Here is a 22,020-nt window from a genome sequence, read left to right on the forward strand (position 1 = left end):
ACAGTCATACAGAACCATAAAAGGTCTCTGTTGGCAATAATTACCACTAAAGTCACGCTAATCCCATTTTCCAACACTTGTCCCACATCCTGAATGTGACAGAATCCCTATAGTACAGAATGAGGCCATTTGGCCCATTGAGTCTGTACAAACCACAATCCCACTATTCCCATAGTCCCACTTATTTACATTGCTAATCTCCCTATCACGAGGGTCAATTTAGCATGGCCAATCAACCTAACCCGCACATCTTTGATCCTTGTGGAAGGAAACCGGAGCTCCTGGAGAAAACCCACGCAGATATGGGAAGAATGTACAAACTCCACACAGTCAGTGACCCAAGCCGGGAATCGAACCCAGGTCCCTGGTGCTGTAAGGCAGCAGTGCTAACCACTGTGCCACCGTATCACCCCTGATATTTCCAGCCTCCATTAAAACAAAAGCAAAATACCGTGGATGCTGGATTTTGACACAAAAACAGAAAATGCTGGAAATTCTCAGCAGGTCTGTGGAGAGAGGATAGAGCTAATGTTTCGAATCCCAAAAAGGGGTCATTCTGACTGAAAACATTGGCTCTATTCTCTCTCCACAGATGCTGCCAGGCCTGCTGAGATTTTTCAACACTTTTGGATTGGGTTCCAGCCTCCACAACATTCCCAGGCAGCGCATTCCAGATTCCCAACACCCACTGGGCGAAAAAGCTTTTCCTCAAATCTCCTCTAAATCTCCTGCCCCTCATCTTAAACCAATGCCCTCTAGTGATTGACCCTTCAACCAAGGGGAACAGCTGCTCCCTATTCACCCTGCCCATAACCCTCATAATCTTATACACCTCAATCACGTACTCCCCCACCCCCCAATTCCTTTAGTCTCCTTGTTCTCTGCTCTGAAGAAAGCCTATCCAGTCTCCCCTTGAAAAGGTTGTACAGGCTGGGCCTGTATCCACCGGAGTTTAGAAGATTGAGTCGTGATCATGTTGAAACAAAGAAGATCCTGAGGAGAGTTGACAAGGTGGATTCTGAGGGGAGGTGGGAGAAACTGGAATGATGGGACACAGTTTACAAAATAAGGGGTGGAATATTCTCAAAAAGAATTCCAAGTGTAAAACAGACGGGGGATTTTTCAGTGAGGTGAATAATGCTAATTTATGGCATTCTATGCAATACAGAGACTGTGACATGAATCCTGCCAGCGGGGGAGGGAGGAGGTGGAGTCTCAATACGGCCGTGAGGCCGGCTGCTGAGCATTAGGGGTGCCATTGTGCAGGCGTACTGAGCTCCCAGTATACTGTGTACAGTCTGTATTGGGAGATCTGTCACCTTCCCTCTCATCGCCTCTACAGACATCACCCACCCCCCCCCACCCCCCAGCTTCACTGATCACTGTCCTGGCTGATCATCCCCTAACTCTGCCCCGGCTAATTGCTCCCCTCGCCCCTGATCTCCATACCCCGCACTCCCTCACCCCTCCCCACCTTCCCAGGGGAGGGCACGAAGGTAACTGAGCCCAGACGATAGCGTCAAGGTCCTGTTAATGATATACTAAGCGCACAATTAACATTTAAATCAGCCTTGTGCACTTCCCAGGCACGAAACTGATGTCGCAGGCAGGATGGGGCCAGCAAGACCGCAAGAAGCGAGAAATCAGGCACCATCCCGATCTCTCTCCTGTCGCCCTATCTTACCAGCTCACCGTACCGATAGACCAGTGTGGTGAGGCGGTAAGATCCCACCCGGGGGGTTTCCCAACACAGATGGAGATGAGGAGGACAGTATTTTCTCTCAGAGGAGTTCTCTTCCCCAGAAAGCGGAGGAGGCTGGGTCACATTCTCCAGCCTCCCAGCAGCGTGTTCACGCCAGCGGGAGGTGGCACATTGTTTGCTAGCGGCAGGATTCCTCTGGTCCCGCTGCTGCCAAAGGGAATTCCAGGCCAGTGGGAAACCTGCAGCGGGGAGCACGCTGCCGGCAGGACTGGAACCCTGTCCATGTGAACGGCCAGAGAATTCCACCCAGATAGATTCCTAAATAGCAAAGGAGTCAAAGGGTATCGGGGTAGAGACAGAAAAATGGCAATAAGGCCATAATCAGATAGATCAGCCGTGACTTTATCAAAGAATCCCACAGTGCAATGGAGGCCATTCGGCCCATCGAGTCTGCACCGACAACAATCCCACCCAGCACCTATCCTGTAACCCCCCCACATATTTACCCTACTAATCTCTCTAACCTGTGCATCCCGGGTCACTAAGGGGCAATTTAGCACAGCCAGGCAACCTGACCTGCGCATCATTGGAGTGCAGGAGGAAACCCAATGGTGAAGCACGGTGGAAGGGCTGAATGGCCTACTCCGCTCATAATTCACACGTTGGGTGTTTATTCCAGACCTCGCTGCATTATCAGTTTCTAGTGATGTTGATGAGCGTGTTTATATTGCTTACAGAAGTGCACACATAGGCAAATCCAGCAATTAGTAAGGAAGGTGCTTTTGCGATGATTAATGGGAATGGGTCTGACTTCAGTTCGCTGCAGTTGTGCGTGTATTCTGTAAATGTAGCACAGTCTTTAATTCCCACCATTAAATGTCCAGTAAAAGCTGTGTTCCTCCTCCTGATGGAGTGTGTAAAGTTGCTGCAGCCAGCACACAGTCTTCCTGCTCTTTCATCACTTTAACAATTATCACTGAATCAGTGCTCGGCGAGGGGCTCCCGGCGAATGGGGCATCAGCTGGCAGCTTTCACCACGAGACTATTTGGCCCAATCGGCCATCTTCATTCCGTGTTCCTGTTACTGCCTACACCTTGATCCAGAGTGCAAATTTCTTACCACAAATGGGCACGCTGGCACAGTGGGCAACGCGGTGGCACAGTTGTTAGCAATGCAGTCTCACAGCGCCAGCGACCCCGGGTTCAATTCCGGCCTTGGGTGGCTTTCTGTGTCAGGTTTGCACTTTCTCCCCGTGGGTACTCCGGTCTCCGGGTACTCCCATTTCCTGTGCAGGTTAGATGGATTGGCGATGGTAAATGTGTGGGGTTACATGGATAGGATGGAGAGAGGGCCTGGTTGAGATACTCTGTCAGAGAGTTGGCACAGATTTGATGGGCCGAATGGCCTCTTCTGCACTGTGATTAGAAACGTAAAAGATAGGAGCAGGAGGAGGCCATTTGGCCCTTTGAACCTGCTACATCATTCATTACGATCATGGCTAATCATCCAACTCAATAGCCTAATCTTGCTTTTTCCCTATAACCTTTGATCCCATTCTCGCCAAGTGTTATATCCAGCCACCTCTTGAATGCATTCAATGTTTTGGCACCAATCACTTCCTGTGGGAATGCTATTGGGATTCTATTTGGATTCTCTGATTCTATCCTAAACCCTTGACAAATAAATTCAAGTGTAATATGATAATCCATCAGGCAAACCAGCCTCCCATCCATTGACTCTGTCTACACTTCCCGCTGCCTCGGCAAAGCAGCCAACATAATTAAGGACACCACGCATCCCGGACATTCTCTCTTCCACCTTCTTCCTTCGGGAAAAAGATACAAAGTCTGAGGTCACGTACCAACCGACTCAAGAACAGCTTCTTCCCTGCTGCTGTCAGACTTTTGAATGAACCTACCTTGCATTAAGTTGATCTTTCTCTACACCCTCGCCATGACTGTAACACTACATTCTGCACTCCCTCCTTTCTTTTTCTGTGAGCAGTATGCCTTGTGTAGCACGCAAGAAGCAATACTGTTTACTGTAGGTTAACACATGTGAGAATAGTAAGTCAAATCAACAATCAAATAATGGGAAGGATTTGATCATGATGTCTGAATCAGAGAAAGATCAGCAGGTGGGGATGGATGAAACTCTGAGTGTGGAAATGCTGGGACAGGAAGATTCATTGCAGTGAAGATTCGGGGCCAATGTTTTCTGTGCCCACTGGAGTTTGGCACAGAGGTGGGTGGGTGCATCAATCTATGCCATAGTCAGTGTGGTGCATATCAGCACATCACACTCCCGCATCATTGTTTCCCCAAAGACAGGAAAGGTGTGGGACTGGGGGCTGCAGTCAGGCTCCTCACCCACAAGTGACAAGTAGCCTGTTGATTAAGACATATTTTCAGAGGACTCCTGATACAGTTTCTAGGCCATCCTCCCCTCAATCGCTTCAACTGCAACCGTAGGCTATCTGTAGACGGAATTCCCCTCTCACAATAGTAGCCTGGCCACTCAAGCTATAGAAACATTGGAACTAGAAGCAGGATGAGGCTACTCAGCCCTTTGCACCTGCTCCACCATTCAGTCTGACCATCAAATTCAAAATCCCGATCCCCCCTTCCTCCCATTTCCCTTGATCCCTATATTTTTACTTAAAACTGGAGTGTGAGTGCCTCCACCTTGGGGTCCCGTCCCCCTCATTTACCTGTCCAGGTAGCCAGATGCTCCTGCCGTCAACGATGGCCTCCCGTTGATCCCCCAGCTTTGAGATTCCAGCCCCCTCTCTCCTGGGTGGCGAGTCCACCCGCCCTCTGGCAATTCATTGGGCGTTTCCAGGAGAATCCCAGCCAAGTAACTCTGGAAGCTGGGAAGAGGGAGTTCAGTTGTGATGATGGGGTTGAATATCTGGAGCCGCTACCCCCAGCTGGGTGCCTGATGGCCAGTCCAACCAGGCGTGGGAGCCAAATCACGGTCCTCATTGAGCTTAAAACCCACTGGGAGTCTCCCGGCTCACTACACCAGGTCCACTTGTCATCCAGAGCGGGTAAGAACCCAGTTACAGCTGCTTTCAATAAATGTCGATGCAATTAGCATCGGGGATGGAACCGTGCCCCCCCCCAGCCCCCACATATCCCAGCCCACAGCAGGATGTCCCACAGGTGCCAATTAATTCAGGTCCTGGCAAGTGGGGACTGGCACCATGGCATCTAAGGGGCAGGGAGGAAGGGACAAGATGGTAAGTACTGCCTCTGGGCCTGTTACCAGGCTAAAGGACCCTCAAAGGACACATCAAATGTCATTGACACTCTGGGACATTATGAGGACACGATAAGTTTAGTTTAGTTTATTAAATGTAGGCTTACATTAACACCGCAATGAAGCTACTGTGAAAATCCCCTGTTGCCACACTCTGGCGCCTGTTTGGGTACACTGAGGGAGAAGTTAGCACGGCTAATGTACCTCACCAGCATGTCTTTCAGACTGTGGGAGAAACCGGGGCACCCGGAGGAAACCCACACAGACACAGATATCGAAAGACCACATTTACTGCTGCTTCCTGATTTTAATATTTTTCCCTGTCGCACATTCATCCGAACTCAAATCCACACTGTGACCAAAACCCTTGAAATGAAGATTGTGAGGGAGGTGTGTGCATCTCTGAACGTAAAACGTGTGGTGTACAGCCAGACTGGTAAAGCATAAATGGAAACAAAAACAGAAAATGCTGTAAAATCTCGGCAGGTCTGACAGCATCTGTGGGGAGAAAGTGGAGCCAACGTTTCAAGTCTGGATGAGAAAAAAATACAGCCTCCCATCCATTGACTCTGTCTACACTTCCTGCTGCCTCGGCAAAGCAGGCCGCATAATTAAGGACCCCTCTCACCCCGGACATTCTCTCTTCCGCTTTCTTCCGTCGGGGAAAAAGATACAAAGCTCTCCCACAAAAAGATGTGGATTCTGAGGGGTGAGGGGGAGCTTAAAAGACTGGGATTGCTGGATTTTTTATCTGGTAAGGATACTGAGGGATTTGGGGCTAAGGTTAGTAAATCGACTTGGGGGCAGCACAGAGGTCCCGTGCCAACCGACTCAAGAACAGCTTCTTCCCTGCTGCTGTCAGACTTTTGAATGAACCCACCTCACATTAAGTTGATCTTTCTCTTCACCCGAGCTATGACTGTAACACTACATTCTGCACTCTCTCATTTCCTTCTCTGTGAACGGTATATTTTATCTGTGTAGCGTGCAACAAACAATACTTTTCAATATGTATAAATACATGTGACAATAATAAATCAAATCAAATCAAAGTGGCTGTATTGTCTCCTTGACAGATGCTGTCAGACCTGCTGAGATTTTCCAGCATTCTCTGTTTTTGTTTCAGATTCCAGCATCCGTAGTATTTTGCTTTTCATCAAAGCATAAACGGATCCTTTTACGCAGCAGGAATCCAGTGTACGGTCTCTAAGCTCCCGCAATGAAGTGAGTCCAGTGTTCTTGTAAAACTCAATAGTCTGTCAGCAGAAGTAAATTGTGCTGTTCAGAGATTGCCGTCTGAATCAGAATTTTATTGACCTGCGACCATTTACCATCGAAGTACTGTCTTAAACCACCAGACATTTCCAAGTGATGAAAGAGCACAGTGAAAACGGACAACATGCAAAAGAATTCCATGAAGAGCCATTGTTGTAAAATTCCAAATCCCTGGTGTCAAAAGGGAAGGCACTTGAAGAATTGCCTGTTACCATTTTAAATCAATCCGCTCTCACATGGCAACCCCTCCACAGAGATAAGCGGGCCATGCTACCAGCTCATGTGCAGTTATTAGTGGAAGAAATACTTCAGGTACAGAAAACAAAGCAGCAATCATTCTTTGCAATGACAACTTAAGAACCCTTCATAAATAACTGGATTCAGCAGGGCAGAGGCAGTGATGAGGAAGAATATAACGATAATGATTTTATCTACTGCGCCAATACTAAAAGCGTCAAGGCTATTAGAATTTAATAGAGAGAGAGGTGAGGTGCCTTTCCTGGCAATTTCTTACTGTAAGAACACAATTCGACAGAGCAAATAAATAGATTCATTTGCGGTGCAGTCACCATGAGGCAGGGAGAGAGAAAAGAAAATCAAAATAAAAGCATTTCGTGGGTAAGGTGCACATTTGAACTTGTCAGCAGAGATGTATAGAGTGTGATGGCCATGCTGCTTATTGTAAATCGTAGCTTTTAATCTCCCTGTCTCTTTAAATCACTCATTTTCTCCTGCAGACTGTCCCTGCTACATGTTGCCTCACTTTGCCCTCACCTAGCAAAGCTCCCCTCCGAAAAGAAGAGCCAAATTTCTTACACAAGTCTGATGCTAGGTTGGCATAGAAACAAAAGTTGGCAGCACTCCACAAGCCATGTTGCCACGAAATAGCTACTTCCTACCCCACATTTGATATTACAGTTTTTCACTGCCGAATCACCTGGCTATCTTTTCAAATTGGCGCACTGACCACAATGTATCCAGACTGCAGCAAAACAGCTCTGAAAAGAGGCGACTGCAGCGAGATAGTTTAAATAATTGTAAATGCCAACACAAACTAAATTTTTAAGTGTTATGAAATGTTTAGGATGCAGGGTGTGTTGTGTGACAGTAGCTGTAGAAAAACATCACTTAGTGGAAATACAATCTTCGCTGAAAGGTTAACCCGTCTTATTTATTTAACATCTCAAGCTGGGCGTGCAAGCAAGGCTGGCATTTATCACCCGCCCCTCGTTACCACAACTCATAGAGGTTTACAGTATGGAAACAGGCCCTTCGGCCCAACTTGCCTGTGCTGCCCTTTTTTTAAAATCCCTAAGCTGGTCCCAGTTGTCCGCATTTGACCCCATCCCTCCAAAGATGTGCCGGTTAGGTTAATTGGCCGTGCTAACTTGTCCCTGAGTGTCAGGGGGACTGGTTAGCGTACATGCATAGGGTTGTGGCGATAGGGACTGGGTGGGATTGTGCAGACTCGATGGGCTGAATGGCCTCCTTCTGCACTGTAGGATACTATGGTTATGATTCTATGATAGACCATCTTGTCCATGTAACTGTCTAAATGCTTTTTAAAAGACAGAATTGTATCCACCTCTACTACTACCTCTGGCAGCTTGTTCCTGACACTCACTACACTCTGTGTAAAAGGAATTGTCCCTCTGGACACTTTTGCACCTCTTCCCTCTCACCTTAAACCTACGCCTTCTAGTTTTAGACTCCCCTACCTTTGGGAAAAGATATTGACTATCTAGCTGATCTATGCCCCTCATTATTTTATAGACCTCTATAAGAACAAAGAACAAAGAACAAAACAGCCCGGGAAACAGGCCCTTCGGCCCAACGAGCCCGCGCCGCTATTTTAACATTCTGAGTCCCCCCTCCACCCATGACCCTTGTCTATGCTTATGGCATTCCACATTGAGAGAAGACTAATTTAAGGACAATTTATTACCTCCAATCAGCCTAATAGCACATCTTTGGGGTGTGGGAGGAAACCGGAGAACCCAGAGAAAACCCACGCAAGCACGGGGAGAGTGCGCAAACTCCCACAGACACTGGCCCAAGTCTGTGTGGAGTGTGCACATTCTACCCATCTCTGCCTGGGTTTCTTCCGGGTGCTCTGGTTTCCTCCGACACTCCAAAGAGGTGCAGGCTAAGTGGATTGGCCATGATAACTTCCCTGAATATCAGGGGGACTAACAGAGTAAATACATGGGGTTACGGGTTACAGAGATAGGGCCTGAGTGGGATTGCTGCCGGTTGCAGACTCAATGGGCTGAATGGCCTCCTTCTTCACTGTAAGGATTCTATGATCTATGATCAATTGTAGGACCTTTAGCATTGTAAAACATTGCAAGGTGCTTCATGCTTGCAATTAACAAAAATTGACCATGAAACAAATATTGAATATTGTTGACCGTAAGATTGGTGCATGAAGTGGGCTTTAAGGAGCCTCATAAAGGAACAGAGCGTGGAGGGCTGGTAAGAGAATTCCAGAGTTCATGATAAGAGTAAAGTGGCCAGAATCAACTTCTTCAGAAGGAGAGAAAAGAAAACTGGTGCAAAAAAAGACTTATTTATTGTACATTTTTGACATGGTAGCTCAAGAACATTCATTTGTTCTAAACAGCACATTTCACCATGGCAAGGAACTGCTGCCCTGGATTTCAAGCTGTGAGTGTAGTATGATTATCCCCTGGGTAACATTGTACTCTAATGAGAAATGCTAATAACCTGCAGCAGAAACCCCTGAACAAACAACTACAATAAATTGTACATTTATTATAATCATAATGCTGGCAAGAACAAAGGAACAGGGGCTGATTGTTCTAGCAGAGCTTCTCTCTAGCTTGCTTTCTTTTAATCTCCCTGTTTCTCTCAATCTCATAATTGCAATAAAATGTCACAATTAGAAAACTCCTGTTGTATATTTAATATCTTTCAGATGAGATGACACAAGTTTCCGTGTGTGTAACAGACTTTATTTACAGTGAATGTAAGAAATAGGAGCCAGAGTAAATCACCTGGCCCCTTCAGATTCTGCCGTCCATCATTTCAATGTGATGATGGTTGATCTTCGATTTTAACGCTCTTTTCCTGCCCCATTTCCCCAAAACCCTGATAGACCAGGAATCTGTCTCTCTCAGCCTTCAGCATATTCGATATTGGAAACTCCACAAGTCTCTGGGGTAGAGAATTCCAAAGACTCACGATCCTTTGACTGAAGTAATTTCTTCTCATCTCAGTCCTAAATGATCTCGCCTTATCCTGACACTGTGCCCTCATGTTCTACATTCATGTTCTACGTTGCCTGGGCTTGCAAAATCTCACCAACTGTCCTGTCTGGAGACAATACACATCGCTTTAACCTGTGCTTAACCCTTTCTCCCTTCACATTGCCTGTACCTTTAAGACTTGATTACCTGTAAAGACTCGCATTCCAACCATTATTTTGTAAATTGAGTTTGTATCTTTATATGTCCTGTTTGTGAACAGAACTCCCACTCACCTGATGAAGGAGCAGCACACCAAGAGCTAGTAGCTTTTGCTACCAAATTAACCTGTTGGACTTTAACCTGGCGCTGCGAGACTTCTTACTGTGTTTGCCCCAGTCCAATGCCGGCATCTCCACATCATGATCACATTCCCCTGCCAGGGGATACAACCTCTCAGTGTCTACCCTGTCAAGCCTGTTCAGAACTTTATGTTACAAAGAGATCCCTTCTCATTTTTCTCAACTTCAGAAAATAAAAATCAATTTCATTCCGTTCTAGACACCTCCATCATTGGGAACATTCTTTCTGAATCTACCCTGTCTAACCCTGTTAGAATTTTGTTAGTTTCTCTGGGATCCCCTCTCACTCTTCCAAACTCCAGTGAATATAATCCTAACCGACTTAGTGTCTCCTCATGACACAGAGTGAAACTTAAATCCAGCCATAAGAACATAAGAAATAGGAGCAGGAGTAGGCCATCTAGCCCTTCGACCCTGATATCTCAGTTACAAGGTTTGATGCTCAGGAAGGGCAACCCAGATGATGTTACCACATGTGAATTAGCTATACCAGTCGCACACGGTAGAATCAAAGATGCACCATGCCAACTTCAGCCCCAACTCAACCTTTCCCTGGATAGAAGGTGCTTTCTTCAGAAGGTCCTTTGCAAGAGCTCTTGGCTGTAGTGAGTTCAGTCAAAACCAAACTTTGAGTAATCGGGGAACTCTCCAAATAACGTCCCCTCCTAACCCTGCATTGACACTGACCCAGATATTAAAAAGAGGGTGGCGTTTTTTTCTGAGACAATTTTTGTCTCATTTTCTCAAATTCCTAACTTGGTGACCTGTTATTCTCCCACCCAGGACCTGGCAGAGTTTTGGACTCTATAATTCCAGGTCAGCCTACAATGTATTTACAATATAGCAGCATCCGGGAAAGTTCAACCTCACCCCAGAATTTAAAATGGGCTTGCACCATGTCAGGAACACGGGAATACAGAAGTAGGCCATTCAGCCCCTCGGGGCTGTTCCACCATTCAGTTCAATCTTGCACCTCCGTTCCATTTTATCGGTCTTGACAAGTAATAAGAGTTCACTTCAGTTGACCTCCATCTGATTTGCATTTTGATGGGATTGTCGGGGGGAGTGGGGGGTAAAGTATATTTCTATGGCAACATGTCTACCAATCACAGTCCATTTGCCAACCAATTACATCCTCTTTTCATGCAGTATAAATTGTTGTTTGAGATTTTGGTGCTCTTGTGAATTTGTCCTGATGAGTACCAGACGAAAAGCTTCAACAGCATGTCCCTTTTCTTCAGCAATATGAGAGTTTGCTTTCTGAGTGTCTAAACTGAAATATTACCCCCGCTGTTCTGGACACCAACACCCCCCCCACCCCTCCGCCACAGGGCACTGGGGATGTCAGTAGAACAGGTGAGGGACCAAAGCTTGACACAGAACACAACCCAGAGATGAGCTGTAGGCCGGAGTTTTTCCAAAGATTTGATAATATGCACGGTAAGCTCTTGATCCGAAACAAACATGAATTCTCACAATTCCTTCTGAAGCTGTGTTAATTGCTCAGAAGGAAACTTGATGAAAAATGTCATTTTGTTCCGCGTTAGACTGCAATGAAAACATTTTGACGTTATGTCTCTGTGCTTTCATCCATCCAGGTGGTCCCCAAAGTTTCTATAGAATTAAATATTTAGTTCTCAGCTGTTTACTTGTCAAAACACAGTCAATATTTTATCACCTCAAATAAATGTAGAAGTGAGAATAAAGATTTGGCAGCAGCCTATTCACTTGATGCAAATCCATAAGCAAAGATTGTATCAAAACACAGCAAGGATCTGCTGCTTTATCAAACATTGAACCTAAATTAAATGGGGGGCAGCATTTGCCCATCCCATCTAGGGTGGGGCTCGTGGTGGGTGGGAGCAGAGAATCTAGTGGCAGAGAAGGTGGTGGCATAGTGCTATTGTGATTGGACTGGTAATCCAGAGACCCAGAGTAACGTCCTGGGGACCTGGGTTCGAATCCCGTCACGGCAGATGGTGGAACTTGAATTCAATAAAAAATCTGGAATTAAGAGTCCACTGATGACCGTGAAATCATTGTCGATTGTCGGAAAAACCTGCCTGGGTTCACTGATGTACTGAGGCAATGTGGGAAAGAGTCATGGTAAATTGACCCTTAGCATCAGGAGAATTAACAGGGTGAACACATGGGGTTACGGGGATAGGGTCTGGTGGGATTGTTGTCTCAGGTTTGAACCTCACTACGACAGATGATGACATTTGAATTCAATAAAAATATCTGGAATTAAAAATCTAATGATGACCATGAAATTACTGTTGATTGTTGGAAAAATCCATCTGGTTCTCCAATGTCCTGTGGTGATGTGGAAAGGAGGGCATTGGTGAGGCTACCACCTGGAGTATTATATGCAGTTTTGGTATCCTTATCTGAGGAAGGGTGTCCTTGACACAGAGGGAATACAGAAGATCCAGCAGACTGATTCCTGGCTTGGCCGGTCTGTCATATGAGGAGAGACCGCATCAGTTAGGATTATATTCACTGGAGTTTAGAGGAGTGAGATGGGATCTCATTGATCTAACAGGGTTAGATGGGGTAGATTCAGAAAGAATGTTCCCAATGGTGGGGGAATCCAGAACGAAGGGTCATAATTTGAGAACAAGGGGTAAACCTTTTAGGATTGAGGCGAGGAGAAATTTCTTCACCCAGAGGTTAACAAATGTGTGGAATTCACTACCACAGAATGAAGTTGAGGACAAAACGTTGCCTGATTTCAAGAAGAAATTAGATATAACTCTTGGGCTAAAGGGATCAAGGAATATGGGGGGCTGAGGAGGTGGTGCTGAGGTGGTTGCAGAAGCGGAAAATCAGGGTATTGAATTTGATGATCAGTCATGATGATAATGACTGACAGAGCAGGCTCGTAGGGCCAAGGAGCCTACTCCTGCTTCTGTGTTTCAGGAAGCCATTTGGCCCTTTGGGCCTACGTTGACAACAATGCCACACGGACCATACCCCTATAATCCTACATGTTTACCGCACTAATCCCCCTGACACTAATGTCCAGTCAACCTAACCTGCTGATCTCTGGACTGTTGGAAGAAATCAGAGTATCCGAAAGAAACCCACGCAGAGACAGGGAGAACGCGGATACTCCACTCAGTCACCCAAGCCCAGATTCCACTGTGCTAACCACTGTGCCACCATGCCACAACTATCTCTTTCGGCACAGAAGGAGGCCATTTGGTCCTTTGTCCCTGTACCCGCTCATTGAAAGATCTATCCAATTAATCCCCTGTCATCTTCCCATGCAACCCCGCAATATTTTCCTATGAAGTATTTGTCCAATTTCCTTTTTGAACAGTAAGAAGTCTCACAACCCCTGCTTGAAATCCAACAGGTTTATTTGGTATCACGAACTTTCAGAGAACTAACCCTTCAAGAGGTGACTGACTCACCTGATGAAGGAGCAGCGCTCCGAAAGCTTGTGATACCAAATAAACCTGTTGGACTTTAACCTGGAGTTGTGAGACTTCTTACTGCCCTCACCCAAGTCCATATGTCCACATTCCTCATTCCTTTTTGAAAGTTGCGAGTGAATCGGTTCCAATCACCCTTTCAGGCTGTGCATTCCAGATCACAATTTTTTTTATTCATTCGTGGGACATGGATGTCGCTGGCTGGCTGGTATTTATTGCCCATCCCTAGTTGCCCTTTGGGAAGATGGCAGTGAGCTGCCTTCTTGAATCGCTGCAATTCATGGTTGATCCACAATGCCGTTAGGGAGGGAATTCTAAGATTTTGACCCAACGACTGCAAAGGACATATTTCTGATCAGGGTGGTGAGTGGCTGGGATGGGAACTCGATGGGTAAAATAATCTCTCCTCATCTCAACATGCAGTGCCATGGAAATGAGATTTATTTATACTGAAGGCTGGTTGTACATTTTCCCGACAGCAACACAATGATTTATCTTGCCATCGGTTTACTTGTTCAGCCAATTTACTCTGACAGGAGCAAGACATTACACTGTCTTCCCAAAATTAATAGTGTTGGTTAAATTTTCTGGAAAATCCTGCCCTTCGATTTTCCCATTTATCCAATCCTAATCGGCAAGATTCTGTCCAAGTGAAAAACTTACCCTTATCTCTCAGTAATTTGGTTCTCTGAGAAGTAGTTTGTCATCGTATGTGGCATAGTGATAAAATCACTGGACTAGTAATCCAAAGGCACAGGGTAATTATGTGTGGACGTGGGATCAAATCCCACCTCAGCAGCTGGTGCAATTTAAAATTGATAAATTTGGATGATGAAACCAGTTTTAGTAACGATTTCTATGTGTCTGATGTTGCTGTTCTGATTTTTAATGTTGTGCCGATGCACTTTGCACTGTTTGGCAATTGTGATGTTAGTGTACCTTTAAGAGTTTTTGTTTAAATCATGTTCTCTGTAGCTCACAGCCTTTGCTGATGTTATTGTTACAGGGTTGTCTACGAGAAGTCCTTTTATTGCTCCTTAAGTGGCTTAAATTGGAATTGTTTATTTTTACTCTGTGGAATTTTATGATCCTGCATTGTCTGGAGGAAGAATGTCCAACAAGTTTATTTGGTATCACAAGCTTTTGGAGCGCTGTTCCTTCATCAGGTGAACCCAGTCCAATCCCATCTCCACATCTGGAGAAGAATGATTGCAGGTCAGGTTTGGAGCTGCAGGTTTTAGTTTTAGAAAGGAACGGATATTAGACTAAAAGCAACATCTCGCTCTCTCTCTCTCTCTCTCTCTCTCGCCCTGTTTTATGTGGAAATTTTGCTGGTTATCTGATACCAAGGTCTTGCCTTTCTAAAGGAGAGAATCTGCTGTTTGTAATTGATAAAAGTTATTGGTAATTTAATTAATTCTTAATTAAACTTAGTGTGATAAAAGCTTCCTTGTGGGTCATGTGAATCATGCTTATCCTAGCCAAATTCAAGGGATAAAACTTATCATCCAGGAAGGCTTCATAAAACACTTTGGAGTTTCTGAACCATGAAACAATAAAGATAAATAAATAAACAAGTAGTGATTGTTGCAAAAACCCTTCATGGAAAGGCTCCTTCAAGGAAACAACTCTGCCATCCTTACCCAGTTTGGTCTACAGGTGACTCCAGGCCCGCTGCAATGCTATTGATTCTGAACTTGTGTCTGAAATGATCGAGCCAGCAACATAGTTTCAGAGGAATTAAGTATGGGGAGGAAACGCTGGCCTTACCAGCAATCCCCTCTTCCCAGCTAGTTCATTCTCAGTGGGGTTGGAGCAGCAGCAGTTAAGCAGGTTATGCACTGCAGGATAATGGAGTCAGGTTCCATCAACAACACTCAAGGATTTTATTAATTCTTTATTGTCTGTGCCATTGAATGCATATGAATAAGTTAGGACCACATAATGGGCAAAGCACCATTAACCAGCCTGTGTTGTATTTAATTCAGCACATTGTGGTTGTGCTGGCTTTCTCTTCATTCATACATATAGATGGCACGATGGCACAGTGGTTAGCACTGCTGCCTCACAGCGTCAGAGAACCAGGTTCAATTCCCTCTTTGGGTCACTGTCTGTGTGGAGTTTGCACATTCTCCTCATATCTGTGCGGGTTTCCTCGCACAGTCTGAAAGGGGTACTGGTTAGGTGCACCGACCCAAACAGGTGCCAGAGTGTGGCAACTAGGGGAATTTCACAGTAACTTCATTGCAGTATTAATGTCACACTACTTGTGACGAATAACTTAACTTTACTTTAAACCACTCTGCCTCTCGATCCTGCTCTACCATTCAATGAAATCATGGCAGATGTGACTGTAACCTACTGACTTCCCCAATAACCTTTCACCCCCTTGTTTATCAAGAATACATCTACCTCTACATTGAGAACATTTAAAGGCTACTTCCTTTTGAGGAAGAGAATTCCAAAGACTCATGATCCTCTGAGAGAAAAATATTATTCTTATCTCTGTCTTAAATCGGTGACCCCTCATTTTTAAAGAGCGACCCCTAATTCGAGATTCTCCCACGAAAGGAAACATTCTCTCCCCATCCACCCTCAGAACCTTGTATTAAGTTGCCTCTTAGTCTCTTAAACTCCAATGGTTACAAACCTGGCTGGTTCAATCTTTCCTCACAGGACAGTCTGTCCATTCCTAGTAAACCCTCTCTGACCTGCTACCAATTTACTTACATCATTATTTAAATAAGGAGGACAATGCTGCACACATTATTCATCTCACCAATGCTCTCAACAATTACTAAGGCGTAACTTACAATCGCTGCTACCTTGGGACACCTTCACTACAAGGCTGTGAATTAATCCTATCTCATTGCCCAATACCAAATCTCATGTCGTCTACTCTCTGGGCAGAATCACAATGTGCTGTTCTAATAAGTTGTCCCAGTAACAGTCTATGAGTTCTAGGCTACCTCTGTCTATCAGATCTTTCCAGTTTATGTGCAGATGAAAACAACCCTACAAAACCAACCCAACTGCTCTTTCGACTTAACTTTCATTTTTCTCCTCATTTTAACCAGAGATACTGGATCGACTGGGCTTGTACTCACTGGATGAGGGGGGGAGTCTCATAAAAACTTAAAAATCCTGATGGGACTGGACAGGCTAGATGTGGGAAGAATGTTCCCGATGCTGGGGAAGTCCAGATCTAGGGGTCACAGTCTAGGAATAAGGGGTAAGCCATTCAGGACTGAGATGAGAAAGAACTTCTTCACTCAGAGAGTTGTGAACCTGTGGAATTCTCTACCACAGAAAGCTTTTGGGGCCAGTTCATTAGATATGTTCAAAAGGGAGCTGGACGTGGCCTTGATGGGCTGAAGGAATCAAGGGGTATGGAGAGAAAGCGGGCAAAAGTAAATCACTGCAGATGTTGGAACCAGAAGAGAAAATGCTGGAAACTCAAAGCTCTTTTCTCTCCTTACAGATGCTGCCAGACCTGCTGAGATTTTCCAGCATTTTCTCTTTTGGTTGGAGAGAAAGTGGGAGTGGGATACTGAAAGTGATTGATCAACCATTATCATATTGAATGGTGGTGCAGGCTCAAAGGGCCAAATGGCCTACTCCGGCACCTATTTTCCATGTTTCTCTGTTTCTAATTCCCCTTTAAATAGAGTAACAGGCTTAGCTTTCACAGTGCTCCTATCATAATATTCTCCATATTCTGAGAAACCTGTGCGCAAGAGACATTATTTTGACATCTCCCTTAACAACTTGAGTACTAATCCTAAATCAATGCTTCATCAACCTGTGAAACTAATCTGTCACTATTTATCCCCTCAAAGAATTTCAAAAGTCTCAATATTTCTTTTAGAATTTTACCCTTAACTATCTCTGCTCCAGTGACTCCAATCCCAGTTAGCTGCCTCCCTTTCCAAAGTTTTCTTCAATTATGCACCCAATTTAATTGTGCTGTCAGCTTTAAGTTTGAGACAGGAAAAGAGTATTTCAAACCCCACACTACTAAGACGATGAATGGGATGGATAGGATAGAGGTGGAGAGACTCTTCCCGCTCAAAAAAGACAGTAGGACTAGGGGGCACGGCCTCAAGATAAAGGGGAGGCGGTTTAGAACGGAGTTGAGGAGGAACTTCTTCACTCAAAGGGTGGTGAATCTCTGGAATTCTCTGCCCGTTGAAGTGGTGGAGGCTGCCTCGCTAAATATTTTTAAGACGCGGGTTGATGGGTTTTTGATAAGAGAGGGGATTAAGGGTTATGGGGAGAGGGTGGGAATGTGGAACTGAGCCACGACAGATCAGCCATGATCTTATTGAATGGCGGGGCAGGCTCGAAGGGCTAGATGGCCTACTCCTGCTCCTATTTCTTATGTTCTTATGTTCTTATGTTTTAAGGTCATGTGTTACTGGGCAGCAGTGGTCACTCTTCTGCGATACGTGCTGGAGGCTCGGGCAACGTACAGCAGCAGCTCAAAGCACTGGTGTCACTGCCGATGCCTTTGTAAGATCCTCCAAATCCAGTACCAGGGATCATGGTCCAGCAACAGTGTCCTCCCCAAGTCAATCTTCCCAGCATCGAGACACAAATCACTCCCACCAGGCAGGACATGTCATTCATAGTCCTGACACCAAACTCAGGTAGCAACTGCTCCACTCGAACTTCCTCAGGGAAATTGTTCGAATAAGGAGGGAGTTACCACAGGGGCTGTGAAAGCTAAGCCAAATATTCTATTTAAGGTGAAATTAAACTGAGGAGAAAACTAAAAGTTAAGGTGAAAGAGCATGAGGTTTGAATTTGAAGGGCTGTTTTAAAGTAGAACAAAGAACCTTTGACCCTACAAGGCTGCGCTGATCGATATGAAGACTGGAAAAATCAGACGGACATAGACTGCGTAGAATTCATAGGATGTTTTTGGGATAATTTCTTAGAACAGCATTCTCTGGTGGGGGGAGCGGGAACAGAGAAACTGCTTTAAGCATGTCGTTGAAACACCATTAAAGATTTCAAACACATCCCCCGAGTCATGGAAGATCCTGGCTTGTTACTGACCGAAACAGAGGAGTTCTGTTTGATTAACGTCTCGATGATGGGAGTGTTGGCCTGAGAAAGGGTGCTACTATTAGACTGCCTTTGGAATGTGCGGACATGAAGCTGAAGTGTCAGAGGAAGCACACAAACCTCCAAATCACCCACCCACCCAATCCTTCAGGCACTACCTGCCCACGTATCAGAGCTGGCAGTTCACACATTGTGCTGATCATCCATCTCCGAACCTAGTAAATCAGAGAGGCAGTGAGTCAGCCTCAACCACAGGGGACTGCCTAAGAAGGAGAGGCAGTGATAGAGTACAAGATGTCACATATTGTGACTACATAATGCATGCAAGGGAAAGCTTTGAGGATCCCAGTTCCTTTGATAGAACTCTCCCTTTTAAGTCAGCCCTATAAATCGACACTGCCCCATTTCTCATGGCTCTAAATTGCATTCTGTAAAAGTGTCCCAAACTACACGGAAAATCCCAATAATGGCCTGAGGTGGCACAGTGGTTGGTACTGCTGCCTCACAGCGCCAGGGACCTGGATTCAATTCCCGGTTTGGGTCACTGTCTGGGTGGAGTTTGCACGTTCTCCTCATGTCTACCTGGGTTTCCTCTGGGCGCTCCAGTTTCCTCCCACAATCTGAAAGACATGCTGGTTAGGTGCATTGGCCATGCTAAATTCTCCCTCAGTGAACCCGAACAGGTACCAGAGTGTGGTGACTTGGGGATTTTCACAGTAGCTTCACTACAGTGTTGACATAAGCCAACTTGTGACTAATAAATAAACTTCAAAACAATAAAGAAACGGAAAATATTGGGTCTACTCAGCAAGTCACAGGTGTGAAGAGAGAAACAGTGTTAGCATATCAGGTCTGTGACTTTTCTCCAGAACATCCAGCCAAACATCTGGTACAAATATCAGCTCTTCGCTTCAGTGACTATGAAGTTTGAACTGTACCAGAAGAGGATGAGAATTAGGAGAAGGATTTGATCATTCGGCACTTTAGGCTTACTCCACCACCATCTGATAAGACAATGGCTGATCTGATTGTGGCCTCAACTCTGTCCCCTCTATAACCCTTGACTCACTTATAGATCAAAAATCCAACAAACTCAGCCTTAAATCTATTCAATGATCCAGCCTCGGCTGTTCTCTGTGGAAGAGAAATCCAGAGACTATCAACCTTCTGAGAGAAATAAATTCTCCTTACTTCATCTGCAAATGGAAGCCTCTAATTTTTAAACTGTGTCCCCTAATTCTGGACACCTCCATAAAGGGAAGTATCCAGGGCTGCACGGTGGCACAGTTGTTTACACTGCTGCCTCACAGCGTCAGGGACCCAGCCTCAATTCCAGTGACTGTGTGTCTGAGGTTTGCACATTCTCCCCGTGTTTGCATGGGTTTCTTGCAGGTGCTCCAGGTTCCTCCACAGTCCAACGACGTGTGGGTTAGTTGGATTAGCCATGCCAGGGGGACCAGCAGGGTAAATGTATGGGGATGGAGCCTGGGTGAGGTTTCTGCAGTCTTGATGGGCTGAATGGCTTCCTTCTGCTCTGTAGGGATTCCATGATTCTATCCTTCCAGCATCAACCAGTTCTAATCCCCTCTGCATCTCCGGCAGCATGGTGGCACAGCGGTTAGCATGCTGCCTCACTGTTCCAGGATCCTGGATTCGATTCCCAGCTTGGCTCACTGTCTGCATGGAGTTTGCACATTCCCCCCGTGTCTGCATGGGGGTGCTCCCATTTCCTCTTGCAGTGCAAAGACAGGTGGGTTAGGTTGATTGGCCATGCTAAATTGCCCATAGTGTCCTGGGATGTGTAGGTTAGGGAGAATAGCAGGCTAAATGTGTGGGGGTAGGATTGTTGTTGGTGTAAATGTGATGGGCCGAATGGCACTGTAGGGTTTTTATGACACATATATATTTTAACGAGATCACCTCAGCACTAATAGGTTTAGACAAAATAGAAATATGTGTAACCTGTTTAAAATCCAATTTCTGTCTCACAAAAGCTTTAGCAGCACTTGCCTACTTTTATATGTGATTCCCCTTGCAAAAAAATGTCAACATTCATTGGCCTTTCCCCATCCAGATTCTAGTTAGTTGAATTATTGAGTGTATATGAATGGATTGGTGCTAAACAAAATACCAATTGCCAATTTATGCATTTCTTGCTTTCTAAGATTGCACGTCCCTGGACTGAGCACTCCATTGAGTTTTGGAAACCTCAGAGACTTTCAAACAAAGACTCTGAAATTCCACACATAAACTCTGTGCTTTGTTTCAGAAAATCCATTACCTCAGACTAATCTACGTTTGACTGCATTTGGCTTTAACATCTCTGTTTGCTGGCCTATACATATTATTGAATTTCAGATCTAATTGTTCCATTTGATTGGTGCGCCGATTTGAGAATTCTTTCTCTGCCCTCATGAAAGGATTCATTCATTAGGCTTGAAGTAAACAATGTAAACAGAATTAACTGTAATATTTTCCACTTGATTGGTTGTTGTATTCAGGCAAGAGCTTAATTTTTCTTTGTTGGAGTTTGGGGCAAGGCGTAAACTAATAAAGGTTGCGATGTACATTTGCGCTGAAGATTAATTCAATCATAATCCCTCTCCAACAAGACCTGAGACAAGAGAGTGAATGAGATGGAAATGTGTGTAATCTGTTTAAAGTCCAATCACCCTGGGATCTGAATGAGGGGAATGTGCACAAGCATCCATTATCTAAACTCATTGGAAACATGTGCAACACGCACGTTATCAGGCAATTAGTGCGCAAAATGATGATGTGCCTTGAGCATTTAGGGAACATTAAAGAGCTCTGAACGCCCTGTGTAACCTGTTAACCCTCCTCCACAGAGTCGGCTGGATGGTAATTAAACAGATTGCCTGCTGTAGGAACCCATCCGTTTGTGAGGAACAAAAACCGGGGTGGGGAATTCAATAAAATAAATAAATAAACATAGAAACTAGAAGAAGGAGCAGGCCATTCGGCCCTTCGAGCCTACTCCGCCATTCATTTTGATCATGGCTGATTGTTGAATTCAATATCCCGACCCCCCCTTCCTCCCCTATTCCTTGATCCCTTTAGCCCCAACAACTATAGAGTTACAGAATCACCGAGATTTACAGCACGGAAACAGGCCCTTTGGCCCAACTTGTCCACGCTGCCCTTATTTTTAAATCCCTAAACTAATCCCATTGTCCACATTTGGCCCATATCAGCCTCAGGATAAAGGGGGGGCGGTTTAGAACGGAGTTGAGGAGGAACTTCTTCACTCAAAGGGTGGTGAATCTCTGGAATTCTCTGCCCGTTGAAGTGGTGGAGGCTGCTTCGCTAAATATTTTTAAGACGCGGGTTGATAGGTTTTTGATAAGCGAGGGGATTAAGGGTTATGGGGAGAGGGCGGGAATGTGGAACTGAGCCACGACAGATCAGCCATGATCTTATTGAATGGGGCAGGCTCGAAGGGCTAGATGGCCTACTCCTGCTCCTATTTCTTATGTTCTTATGTTCTTATGTTCACCCCACACATTCTTCCATTTCAGATTACGATCCAATTCCATTTTGAAAATTTGAGTTAACCCTGCTTCCACCACACTCCAGCGCATTTCAGATTCCAACAACTGTCTACATCAACAGAGACCAAGTAGGAAGGATCGAGAGCTTCAAGGCTTTAGGTGTCCAGATCACCAACAACTTGTTCTGGTCG

The sequence above is a fragment of the Carcharhinus amblyrhynchos genome, chromosome 13 (genome assembly GCF_965287045.1).
Source record: "Carcharhinus amblyrhynchos chromosome 13, sCarAmb.v2.hapA, whole genome shotgun sequence".
Taxonomy (NCBI): Eukaryota; Metazoa; Chordata; class Chondrichthyes; order Carcharhiniformes; family Carcharhinidae; genus Carcharhinus; species Carcharhinus amblyrhynchos.